Source organism: Hyperolius riggenbachi, chromosome 12 (assembly GCF_040937935.1).
Source record: "Hyperolius riggenbachi isolate aHypRig1 chromosome 12, aHypRig1.pri, whole genome shotgun sequence".
NCBI classification, from domain to species: domain Eukaryota; kingdom Metazoa; phylum Chordata; class Amphibia; order Anura; family Hyperoliidae; genus Hyperolius; species Hyperolius riggenbachi.
Window position 1 is genome coordinate 93998475 of NC_090657.1, and position 14440 is coordinate 94012914.

Below are 14440 nucleotides of genomic sequence, written 5' to 3' on the forward strand. Positions count from 1 at the left end.
ATAATATCGCTCAGCATGGCCCCATACACAGACCTCAGGTATAATATCGCTCAGCATCGCCCCATACACAGACCTCAGGTATAATATCGCTCAGCATCGCCCCATACACAGACCTCAGGTATAATATCGCTCAGCATCGCCCCATACACAGACCTCAGGTATAATATCGCTCAGCATCGCCCCATACACAGACCTCAGGTATAATATCGCTCAGCATCGCCCCATACACAGACCTCAGGTATAATATCGCTCAGCATCGCCCCATACACAGACCTCAGGTATAATATCGCTCAGCATCGCCCCATACACAGACCTCAGGTATAATATCGCTCAGCATCGCCCCATACACAGACCTCAGGTATAATATCGCTCAGCATTGCCCCATACACAGACCTCAGGTATAATATCGCTCAGCATCGCCCCATACACAGACCTCAGGTATAATATCGCTCAGCATCGCCCCATACACAGACCTCAGGTATAATATCGCTCAGCATCGCCCCATACACAGACCTCAGGTATAATATCGCTCAGCATGGCCCTATACACAGACCTCAGGTATAATATCGCTCAGTATTGCCCCATACACAGACCTCAGGTATAATATCGCTCAGCATTGCCCCATACACAGATCTCAGGTATAATATCGCTCAGCATCGCCCCATACACAGACCTCAGGTATAATATCGCTCAGCATGGCCCTATACACAGACCTCAGGTATAATATCGCTCAGTATTGCCCCATACACAGACCTCAGGTATAATATCGCTGAGCATGGCCCTATACACAGACCTCAGGTATAATATCGCTCAGCATCGCCCCATACACAGACCTCAGGTATAATATCGCTCAGCATGGCCCTATACACAGACCTCAGGTATAATGTCGCTCAGTATTGCCCCATACACAGACCTTAGGTATAATATCGCTCAGCATTGCCCCATACACAGACCTCAGGTATAATATCGCTCAGTATTGCCCCATACACAGACCTCAGGTATAAAATCGCTCAGCATTGCCCCATACACAGACCTCAGGTATAATATCGCTCAGTATTGCCCCATACAGAGACCTCAGGTATAATATCGCTCAGCATCGCCCCATACACAGACTTCAGGTATAATATCGCTCAGTATCGCCCTATACACAGACCTCAGGTATAATATCGCTCAGCATCGCCCCATACAGAGACCTCAGGTATAATATCGCTCAGCATCACCCCATACACAGACCTCAGGTATAATATCGCTCAGCATGGCCCCATACACAGACCTCAGGTATAATATCGCTCAGCATCGCCCCATACACAGACCTCAGGTATAATATCGCTCAGCATCGCCCCATACACAGACCTCAGGTATAATATCGCTCAGCATCGCCCCATACACAGACCTCAGGTATAATATATCGCTCAGTATCGCCCGATACACAGACCTCAGGTATATTATCGCTCAGCATCGCCCCATACACAGACCTCAGGTATAATATCGCTCAGCATTGCCCCATACACAGACCTCAGGTATAATATCGCTCAGCATTGCCCCATACACAGACCTCAGGTATAATATCGCTCAGCATTGCCCCGTACACAGACCTCAGGTATAATATCGCTCAGCATCGCCCCATACACAGACCTCAGGTATAATATCGCTCAGCATCGCCCCATACACAGACCTCAGGTATAATATCGCTCAGCATCGCCCCATACACAGACCTCAGGTATAATATCGCTCAGTATCGCCCCATACACAGACCTCAGGTATAATATCGCTCAGCATTGCCCCATACACAGACCTCAGGTATAATATCGCTCAGTATTGCCCCATACACAGACCTCAGGTATAATATCGCTCAGTATTGCCCCATACACAGACCTCAGGTATAATATCGCTCAGTATTGCCCCATACACAGACCTCAGGTATAATATCGCTCAGCATTGCCCCATACACAGACCTCAGGTATAATATCGCTCAGTATTGCCCCATACAGAGACCTCAGGTATAATATCGCTCAGCATCGCCCCATACACAGACCTCAGGTATAATATCGCTCAGCATGGCCCCATACACAGACCTCAGGTATAATATCGCTCAGCATGGCCCCATACACAGACCTCAGGTATAATATCGCTCAGCATCGCCCCATACACAGACCTCAGGTATAATATCGCTCAGCATGGCCCCATACACAGACCTCAGGTATAATATCGCTCAGCATCGCCCCATACACAGTCCTCAGGTATAATATCGCTCAGCATGGCCCCATACACAGACCTCAGGTATAATATCGCTCAGCATCGCCCCATACACAGACCTCAGGTATAATATCGCTCAGCATCGCCCCATACACGGACCTCATGCATAATATCGCTCAGCATGGCCCCATACACAGACCTCAGGTATAATATCGCTCAGCATGGCCCCATACACAGACCTCAGGTATAATATCGCTCAGCATCGCCCCATACAGAGACCTCAGGTATAATATCGCTCAGCATCGCCCCATACACAGACCTCAGGTTACAGACACAGCCCAGAAGATCACAGTATGCCAGATGACAAGCCCGAGATTCAGGTCAGGAGGCCTCTGTTAAACATGATATCCCCAGCATCATTGCTAAGGGCTCATTCACACTACAGAACACATGCATGAATGCAATTTTGTGCATGCGTTTCAATTGCATGGAATGCACATCGAGGTGTCTCAAAGCGCAGACATTGCCAGCAGCAACACAATAGAACCCATTGGGAAAATGTGTACGGTGAAAAGTAACATGAAAGTCCATAGACCATGTCGATAGCACACTATGTTCAATGTGTCAAAACTGACAGCGCAGCACTTAGTGTGAATGAGCCCTAAGAAGAATTAGATAGCCCTCCTATAAGCTGAAGTGGACTGTGTTATCAATGTAAATATAGTCCACCAGAATGATAAGTCCACAGTAACAGCACAAAGGTAATGATTGTAAACCTAGTTGCAGAAACAAGTGTTACATCATTGCATAAAAGCTGTGCTTTACCATTATACAGCCTGACAATATATGCTGTGCCTAGTATTAATCTTCTATTAATATATAGCATATATATTACAGTATAGTCAGCAATGCTATTGCATACATTACATATAGCACTGGCCGGATGAGCTGGAAGCGCGAGGCATCTGCAGCAGGTGAGGTGACCGGAAACATGCCCTCCGCAGACACAGCACGCTCGAGACACTGACAGTAGTGTTGTCCGGATCATGAACGATTCGGATCTTTGATCCGAATCTATTTTATGAGTCGATCATCCGAATCATCAAAATGAACGATTCGGATCGCAAAATGGGCGGGGCCAGGAGCGACACGCCCCCTCTCAGCGGGCAGCGGGGTCCTGGAAGCAGAGATCGCTCTGTTGGATGGGAGGCAGCCTTGCAGGGAGACAGGTAGATAAGAGAGAGGGGACATGGATGCCACTGCCAGATATGTGTAGAGCACACATACTGGCTGCAATGTGCTGCCCATTATAGGCTGGCTGTTCCGTAGTTGTGCACAGTGATCACATTGGAAACTTTTGGCTCAGCACAGCTCAGTAACTTTGCAGGCACTGTAATTGCTGGGCAATTATATGATCCTCCTGGCTGCACTCGGCACTAAACAGCTGCACTTATCTTCTGGGAATGCTTTCTTTCACTGTGCGACCTTTTCTTTCAAAGTGTACAGATGAACATATAGGTGAAATATATAAAGCATATGATTGCAGCATGTGGGTATTACGTGCAAACATTTCTGCTCTCTGCTCGTCCCTCCTGCCTTCTCTGTCCACTCCCTGCCCTCTGTCCATCTTCTCCCCTTCTCTGTGTGTCCACCCCCTCCCCTTCTCCTGTCCACAGACCTGTCCTGCTGTTCATTTCACCCCCGAATGCTTCCGGTAGTAAAATGATCCGAGATTCGGATCAAAGATCCGGATCTCTTCAATGATCCGATTCGAATCATCCGGATCATTGAAAAGATCCGAACTTCCCATCTCCGGAGGAGGTGGACGAGTCACCGCTCTGCACAGCCGAGGAGGAGAGTCCCGCCTACGCCCTTGGAGGCATCACACGGAGCAGCCAGGAACCAGGATCGCGTATGTAAGCTGGCGACATTGTGTGCGGAGCTCCCTCTTGTGGCCGGACTGTAAAATGTTCATGGAACTTGTGTGCGGAGCTTCCCCGTGTGGCCGCTATAGAAGTCTTATTGATGTACACAGACACTGTTAGGAGCCAGTTCTATGGGAGGGCAGTGTATATATTGTGAGTCTGGGGAATACAGTAGTGAGTGAGGCTGCTGGAAGGGACAGAGCTGCTGTATATGGATGCAGGTGGCTGCAGACTGAGCTGCATGTGGTCAGGGGCGCTGCTGCTGCACATGGCAGGCTAAGCAGACAGGAGTGCTCTCCCCCGGCCAGCAGCCCATACTGGTACTTTGCATTGTGTTTTATAATCCGTTCACACTGCACGCGTTTTCAGCCGCGTTTTGGAAACGCGTGCAGGAGGCCGACACGCACGACATCAGACATTGCATAGAGTGCAATGTCTGATGTTCACACTGCATGCGTTCCGGACCTGTACGGTCCGGGAACGCATGCTGCACGCAGATTTTGACAAAACGCGTGGCTGTCCCATTCACTTTTCAGTGATGGGATCAGCCACGCAACGCACACAAACGCGGATGGCCATGCGTTCGTACGCGTTGCGGTCCGCACGCGTTCCGCACGCTGGCCATCCGCATTTGTGATCTGAACGCGCCCTAACAATTATGAAACCAGCAACAGATAGCCTCAGCAACATTGCATCACACTGCGTTTAGTAGGGCTGAACGATTTTCGGTTTTAAACCGAAAATCGCGATCAGCAGTGTGACGATCTTGAGATCGTTAGAGCTGCGATTTTTGCAGCTGCTGATTCCTGCTCTGCTTCCGGCTCCCTCCTCCTCAGTCGCGTATAGCAAAAGCAGAAATGCTCCCTGTAGGTGCTGGAGAGGAGGCCAGTGAGGGGTTAATGAGTCGGATCATTCCCGCTCCCTCTCCGGGTGACAGCCAGGCTGGTTAATGGGGCAGACAGGCATACACAGGAAGGATGGGCTTGTCCCGCCCCCCGTCGCCCGGAAAATGAGAAGAGCCTGAGAGACGCACGCACTGCCCGGGGAGCCGAGCCGTTCACTAGTGATGGGAATTCCGGCTCTTCTCAGAGAATCGGCACTTCTGAATCAGCTCCTATTAAAGAGCCGGCTCTTACGGCTCTGAATCGGCTCTTCATTAAATATCACTAGACACAACTCAGAATTGGATTAAAAGCCCCGCCCCCGTCTCCATGCCAACTCCAGACTACTTTTCTGACTGAGGCAATCCCTCCTGCTACTGCTCTGCTCCGCCCCAAACACTTCTACAAGCTGCAAGAGGAGGACTACATCTCCCAGAATGCCTCAGCGCCCTTTATTACGGAGCAAAGCAGAGCTAAAAGGGGCGGCTGAGGCATCGGCTCTTCTCAGAGTGAGCATCGGCTCCTGTGATTCACTTCAAAGAGCTGGCTCTTAGAGCCGGCTCGTTCGCGAACGACCCATCACTACCGTTCACGCAGTAATTAATTAACACTTCTGTCTGCTCTCTACCTGGCAGGGGACAGTCAGCAAACTACTATTACTGTGGTCCCCTCTCTGCATGCCCTGTGGTGTGTGCTGCTGCGTGCCTGGGTGACAGTGACTGACACTGAAAATGTCACCCTGATAGGCTACATGGGGAGTCATTGTTGTCATGTGATGTCACATAGTACTGAGAAATGTATAGTAATATAGATTATAAATATATAGATATATCTCTATCTCTCTATCTCTTACGCAGCGCTGTACAGAGTATATTGTCTTGTCACTTAACTGTCCCTCAGAGGAGCTCACAATCTAATTCCTACCATAGTCATATGTCAATATATGTACCATAGTATAGGGCCAATTTTCAGTAGCCAATTAACTTAACTGTAGGTTTTTTTGGATGTGGGGGGAAACCGAAGTGTCCAGAGGAAACCCAAACAGACATGGAGAGAACATACAAACTCCTCGCAGGGCTAGGACCAGGCTAGAATTTGAACCAGGGACCCAGTGCTGCAAGGCAAGAGCACTAACCACTACACCACTGTGCTGCCTTATATATATTTTTTTCTTCCAGTAGTAATAAGCTGCATAAAAGGGGCACCTATTACTAAATTCTACACCTGGGTTAAGCCTGGGTTCACACACGTTGAGGTTTTGTGTCATGGATGGTCAGAGCGATCTGATCCATCGTTGTGAGTAGAAAATCGTGTATTGAATCGAAATCGCAATTTCTGGCAGAAATCGTTCAATTCAATCTTTTCCTAAAATCGTTCAGGCCTAGCGTTTAGTGATGTTCACTGTATACAGGCCTTACATCTACAGACATGTTACTATATGCTGCTCTGGGTGCACCGGCAGCATTGAGGAGGGGACCAGCAGCGACATATTGAAGGGCAGGCCAGTGTGTCAGTGCCAAGCTGTGGCTAACAAGGTGACAGCTTCTGCTGTATTGCTGGGAGATCAGGGGGCGGAGCTACCCAGTATGACAGCACTGAGGGGAGGAGCAGCCACATTCTAAGGAGCGGGCCAGAATACTCTAGACAGCCGGGCCCTGTGTATATCACATAACCCCATCATTGCAGATAGAGGGAAAGTAACTTAGGGTGCATACACACATCCAACATTGATTGGCCAATTGCTAGCCACTTTTACCACCTCAATGTAGAGTGAGAGACTATAAATACTGAGACCAGCTTGTGCAAGTAAGCCTCTCGTGACATGGCTGTGATAAAATTGGCCAATGATTGGCCAATCAAAATTGGATGTGTGTCCCAAGCTTGAGTGTGGATAGGCATATGCACCTCACTGAGTACATAACTGCATGATGCATGTACAGCAGTATATACAGCGCAGCACACGCGCTCCCTTACCTTTCCCTACTGTACATAATGCCTCACCAATCCACTAGCATGACTCAGCAATAGCAGAGGGGCGTGGTCACGTGTCACTGCAGGTGCCATCCTCAGCGGTGCTCCAGCTGCCCACCTGCACACGCGCGTCACAATAGCTGCTATGACGTCACCTCCATCCACTAGCATGACACAGCAATAGCAGAGGGGCGTGGTCATGTGTCACTGCAGGTGCCATCCTCAGCGGTCTCGAGCGGTCCACCTGCACACGCGTCACAATAGCTTCTATGACGTCACCCGGTACTCAGCCTCCTCGGCTCGCAGACGGAGCAGCGGCAACATCGGAGGCAGACGTGCGGCGTCTCTCTCTGTATCCCCGATAGCCAGGAGCTCTCAGCCCCGACATTCTCAGGCAGAAGCTCCAGGAAGGAACAAGCAGTAATACCGGAGCTCCCCCTAGCGGCCGGTAGCAGGAATTACACAGTGAGGTAGGATGGATACGATACAATCAGATGTCTAGTAACAGAAATAGGTTTATGGCACCCATCCTGGGCTGGCCAATTACTTAAAAAAAAAACTGCCTTGAATTCGTTTTGGTAGCAAATATACATGGTCAGGGTCTTTATCCTGAGGGGGACTTTACCCTGAGCAGCGGTCATTGACCACAATGGGCTCTATTCTCAAAGAGCCACATTTTCCGCAAAATTTTACCGCTATATTCCCGCCAGCGGTAAACTCCGCATGTTTTCCACATTTCACTAATATTTTCCGCATGTTTTTCGCATGCGGGAAAAAAAGATGCGGAAACAGCCATTATTCATGTGTTTAAAAAAAAAAAGTTAAAGTCCAGCAAGCACAGCCCTTAAGCCTCCACACTTCATTAAAGTCAATGGGATGCGGAATATATCACCTACTACTTGTAGGTGATGAAAAATCGGTAATTAACGACGAAATGATGCGCCTGAACATTTTTGAGAATTGATCTTTTATTGCGGAAAATACCGACTTTTGCAGAAATTTTTCCGCATGAATCCCGCACTTTTACCACACTTTTTCCGCATGCGGAAAAACATGCGGAACCTTTTCAGAATTTCAATGTGGCGGTGTTTTGGTCGGTAACTTCCCGCATGCACTTTACCGCATGCGGGAAGTCTTTGAGAATAGAGCCCAATGTCCCCTTGCAAATCTCTGCCTCTAAATCGAACCACAGCCTCGTCCCCCGCTAGTCCACAATAAGCCCCACCTCCAATGTCTGTTATGCTCCGCCTACAGTCATATGCTTGTGTGCAGCTGGATGCAAACTTGGAGAGGTGAGTTAAAGGGAATCGTATTAAGTAAAAAAAAAAAAAAAAGAAATCAAACCAGGTTTAATTTACCTGGGGCTTCTACCAGCCCCCTGCAGCTGCCCTGTGCCCACGCTATCACTAAGCTGCCCTCCAGTCCCCCTCAGCGATCCTCTTCCAGACTGACTGGCCACTGCGCACATGCGGCTCCTCAATACAGTACATTTCAAATCGGCGCCGGTAGACTTGGGCGCAGGATACAGCGGTATATGGCTGATCCTGCTGCTGCACAAGTCCGGGCCATTTTAATTACTATTCCCCCTCCAGGCCGCCATGGATAGTGGGGGAATGAAATAATTTGGCTTCCAGCGATTGCTGGAGGCCGAATTATTGTGTTTTTTAAGCAACTTCGGCTCCGTCTTCTGACGGAGCCGACGTTACTCACTGAGCGCCGCTATAGACTGATAGCATCTCCAGCCCTCAGCCAGTGACAATGTGACAAACAGAACATGGCTGCCCTCATTGTATCATAGGAATAAATAATCATAAACTTTTGAAGCTGTTTGCAGCTAGATATGCTGTGTGAACTATCTAAACTTTAGATAAGATATATAAACAAGTTACTTGTTATAGTTAGTTTTTCATCTCTAAACGCTTTCAAGAGGCACTTAAGCCTCAAACCTCATACTGCATGGAAGTAGTAAAATTGGCCAATCAGAATTGAAGCAGGCAGGTACAGGGAGTAGTCCTCATGCCCACTGTCCCCCCCCCCGCCCCCTCCACATTCACTTCTATCCCCCTCTGCTCTCTCCTAGAAGCCAGCAAAAGCTGCTTCCGGGTCAGCAGCAGTGCGCAAGCGTTAGGCCCGGCAGCACACATCATTGTGCACAAGTCAATGACGCGCACACGCCGGGCCTAGTGCCTACCAACCCTGAAGCAGCTTCTGCTGGCATTTAGGAGAGAACAGAGGGGGATAGAGGTGAATGGGGGTGGGGGGGGGACAGTGAGCATGAGAACTGCTCCCTGTACGTGCCTGCTTCACTTCTGATCGACCAATTTTACTACTTCCGTGCAGTATGAGGTTTTACCTACACAGTCTGCTCATATTATGCAGTCTATTGGCCCTCACACTACATAGAGGTGGAAAAATGTGTCAATTATTGTCCAATCAAAACTGCATGTGTATATGCACCCTAAAGCTACGCACACACATGCGTCTGTCGTTATCCGCTGTTTCAGTTTCAACTGACGATCATTATGTGTGTACAGAGGCTGCAGATCGCTATTGCTCGGGCAACATTGAAGATCCGTCCTGTAGGATGTTTAACGATCCCCGATGCCTGAGCACAACTATTCACAATGCTTTTTACTAGCCCCGCCCATTAATTAAAGCACCTCCGTCATACGCTGATTGTTGTCCCTCTGCCCTCCTACATAGCAACAGAGCACATTGCTGGCCTCAAGGCTAGGGACGTGTCTGTACAACATCATTCCCCGAATTATTGTCCGAGGGATCGTTTCTCGATCTCTTATGGGTGACATTTCTCGCATGTGTGTACGTAGCTTCAGCGTATTGAAACCATAGCAGCCACCTTGTGGAATATGATCCAGCCCTACACACTGCCAGCTAAACTCCCCACCTCCCCTTCCCAAACTGCACCATAATATGGCTCAGCATCGCCCCATACACAGACCTCAGGTATATCGCTCAGCATCGCCCCATACACGGACCTCAGGTATAATATCGCTCAGCATCGCCCCATACACAGACCTCAGGTATAATATCGCTCAGCATCACCCCATACACAGACCTCAGGTATAATATCGCTCAGCATCACCCCATACACAGAACTCAGGTATAATATCGCTCAGCATCGCCCCATACACGGACCTCAGGTATAATATCGCTCAGCATCGCCCCATACACAGACCTCAGGTATAATATCGCTCAGCATCGCCCCATACACAGACCTCAGGTATAATATCGCTCAGCATCGCCCCATACACAGACCTCAGGTATAATATCGCTCAGCATGGCCCCATACACGGACCTCAGGTATAATATCGCTCAGCATCGCCCCATACACGGACCTCAGGTATAATAACGCTCAGCATCACCCCATACACAGACCTCAGGTATAATATCGCTCAGCATCACCCCATACACGGACCTCAGGTATAATATCGCTCAGCATCGCCCCATACACAGACCTCAGGTATAATATCGCTCAGCATCACCCCATACACAGACCTCAGGTATAATATCGCTCAGCATGGCCCCATACACAGACCTCAGGTATAATGTCGCTCAGCATCACCCCATACACAGACCTCAGGTATAATATCGCTCAGCATCACCCCATACACAGACCTCGGGTATAATATCGCTCAGTATCGCCCTATACACAGACCTCAGGTATAATATTACTCAGCATCACCCCATACACAGACCTCAGGTATAATATCGCTCAGCATCGCCCCATACACAGACCTCAGGTATAATATCGCTCAGCATGGCTTCATACACAGACCTCAGGTATAATATCGCTCAGCATGGCCCCATACACAGACCTCAGGTATAATATCGCTCAGCATCGCCCCATACATAGACCTCATGTATAATATCGCTCAGCATCGCCCCATACACGGACCTCATGTATAATATCGCTCAGCATCACCCCATACACAGACCTCAGGTATAATATCGCTCAGCATCGCCCCATACACAGACCTCAGGTATAATATCGCTCAGCATCACCCCATACACAGACCTCATGTATAATATCGCTCAGCATCACCCCATACACAGACCTCAGGTATAATATCGCTCAGCATCGCCCCATACACAGACCTCAGGTATAATATCGCTCAGCATCACCCCATACACAGACCTCAGGTATATTATCGCTCAGTATTGCCCCATACACGGACCTCAGGTATAATATCGCTCAGCATCGCCCCATACACAGACCTCAGGTATAATATCGCTCAGCATCACCCCATACACAGACCTCAGGTATAATATCGCTCAGTATCGCCCCATACACAGACCTCAGGTATAATATCGCTCAATATCGCTCCATACACAGACCTCAGGTATAATATCGCTCAATATCGCCCCATACACAGACCTCAGGTTATAGACACAGCCCAGAAGATCACAGTATGCCAGGTGACAGGCCCGAGATTCAGGTCAGGAGTCCTCTATTAAACATGATATCCCCAGCACCATTGCTAAGGGCTCAGTCACACTACAGAACACATGCATGAAAGCGATTTTGTGCATGCGTCTCCATCGCACGGAATGCACATCGAGGGGTCTCAAAGCGCAGACATTGGCAGCAGCAACACAGTAGAACCCATTGGGAAAACGCATTCGTTGTGTGATAAGATGTTCCCAGGCGCGTTATATCGCAATGCCAGGGAACGCACAGCTGTACGGTGAATAGTAACATGAAAGTCTATGGGCTTTCATGTAACCATGTGGATGGCACACTATGTGCAATGCGTCAAAACTGACAGCGCAGCACTTAGTGTGAATGAGCCCTAAGAAGAATTGCAGGTGATGTTTTATGACTCAGCAGCTGTGCAACATGATCTGCAGTGTGATACAGCTGAACCAGTAAGGGCTCTTTCACACTAGGAGCTGCACTGTGCGTTTTGACGGATCCCTCCTAGACTTTGTTTAGGAAGGTAACATGAAAGCCTATTTGACTTTCATGTTAACTTTCACATTAGACAAAGCATTCCAGAGCCAATACGCTGTAACACATGTGGGAGCTTCGTAACGTCCAGCCTCGGCGTTCTCCCGTCGGGTGAATTAGAACTACCGCCACTAATGAGCGTTGCACCGCAACTTCCCGACTTTCATGCCGCAGGTAATAATGCGTGCACGAAATTGGTTCCTGCACACGTTCTGTGATGTGAAAGAGCCCTAATGATTGCTAGAGTTCAGGGAAAGAGATGGAGGTGAGCCCAGAGTTAGATAGCCCTCCTATAAGCTGAAGTGGACTGTGTTATCAATGTAAATATAGTCCACCAGAATGATAAGTCCACAGTAACAGCACAAAGGCAATGATTGTAAACCCAGTTGCAGAAACAAGTGTTAAATCATTGCATAAAAGCTGTGCTTTACCATTATACAGCCTGACAATATATGCTGTGCCTAGTATTAATCTTCTATCAATATACAGCATATATATTACAGTATAGTCAGCAATGCTATTGCATACATTACATATAGCACTGGCTGGGTGAGCTGGAAGCGCGAGGCATCTGCAACAGGTGAGGTGACCGGAAACACGCCCTCCGTGGACACAGCATGCTCAAGAGACTGACAGCCGGAGGAGGTGGACGAGTCTCCGCTCTGCACAGCCGAGGACGAGAATCCGCCTACCTTCTGGAGGCATCAAACGGAGCAGCCAGGAACCAGGATCGCGTATGTAAGCTGGCAGCATTGTGTGTGGAGCTCCCTCTTGTGGCCGGACTGTAAAAATGTCCATGGAACTTGTGTGCGGAGCTCCCCCGTGTGGCCGCTATAGAATGTCTTATTGATGTAAATAGATGCTGTTAGGAGCCAGTTCTATGGGAGCCCTCTGAGAACCTGTGTATGGTGTGAGTCTGGGGAATACAGTAGTTAGGCTGCTGGAAGGGACAGGGCGGCTGTATATGGATGCAAGTGGCTGCAGACTGAGCTGCACGTGATCAGGCGCGCTGATGCTGCACATGGCAGGCTGCTTAGGTAAACACAGTGCAATGGGGGTTTAATCATCAAAGCAAGGTGACTGCTGGGTACATCAGTGACTGCAGGGTAGGCCTGTGTTGGTGGCGCAGGTCACTGCAGGGAAGAAGTACTGTCCACAGCAGGCTGCCTGTGCTGCTCACCCCAACCCCCGACACTACAGGTGAATGGGGCCTCCCAAGCTTCCTGATACTGCCTCTGTAGTATGGCTGTAGGGCGCCTCTCACTGAGCAGACAGGAGTGCTCTCCCTGCCGCCCAGCAGCTCATACTGGTACTTTTCATTGCATTTTATAACGTAACAATCACAAAACCAGCAACAGATAGCCTCAGCAAAATGCACCACACTGCGTTTGGTGATTTTCAGTGTATACAGGCCTTAAATCTACAGATATTTTACTATATGCTTCTCTGGGTGCACCAGCAGCATTGAGGAGGGGAGGAGCAGCGACATACTGAAGGGCAGGCCAGTGTGTCAGTGCCAAGCTGTGGCTAACAAGGTGACAGCTTCTGCTGTATTGTTTGGAGATCAGGGGGTGGAGCTGCCCAGTCTGACAGCACTAAGGCCTCTATTCATAAAACAAAAGTGGAGAAAAAACTCGTGGAGGTAAAATACCCCAGCGGTATTTTAGACTTCTGGGTGGTCATTCATAAAAATCTTGCCAGCTGTGATACAAGTGCGGAGATCTCCCACTGAAGGCTGACGGTAAGCTGTCGGAAGGCATGCGGAAACACTGAAGCCGGCAGTCCCTCCGTGCGCTGCTCTCTCTGGGAGGTCTGTCCCATTCACTTTCATGTAATCCGAACTCTTCTCGCTACATCAGAGGAAGCAGCATTTCCCGTCCGCATACCACTTCCTCTAATGTTTATGAACTGACGTTTTGTAACTTTTTCTAGATAAATCTAGAAAAACACAGCACAAGGCGGAAATTTCTCGCTCTGCTGGGGAATTGTAGCTTATCATGCGGAAACAGCTTTTATGAATGCCCATTTTGCTAAATGGACGGGAAAGTCAGCTGTTTTGAGCGTTAAACTGGCGGAAAAAGTTTTATGAATAGAGGCCTAAGAAGGGGAGGAGCAGCCACATTCTAAGGGGCGGGTCAGAGTACTCTAGACAGCCGAGCCCTGTGTATATCACATAACCCCAGCATTGCAGATAGAGGGAAAGTAACTTTGGGTGCATACACACATCCAAAATTGATTGGCCAATTGCTAGCCACTTTTACCACCTCAATGTAGAGTGAGAGACTTTAAATACTAAGACCAGCTTGTGCAAGTAAGCCTCTCATACGACATGGCCGTGATAAAATTGGCCAATCAAAATTGGATGTGTGTACCAAGCTTGAGTGTGGATAGGCATATGCACTTCACTGAGTACATAGCTGCATGATGCATGTACAGCAGAATATACAGCGCAGCACACGCTCCCTCACCTTTCCCTATTGCACATAATGCCTCACCTC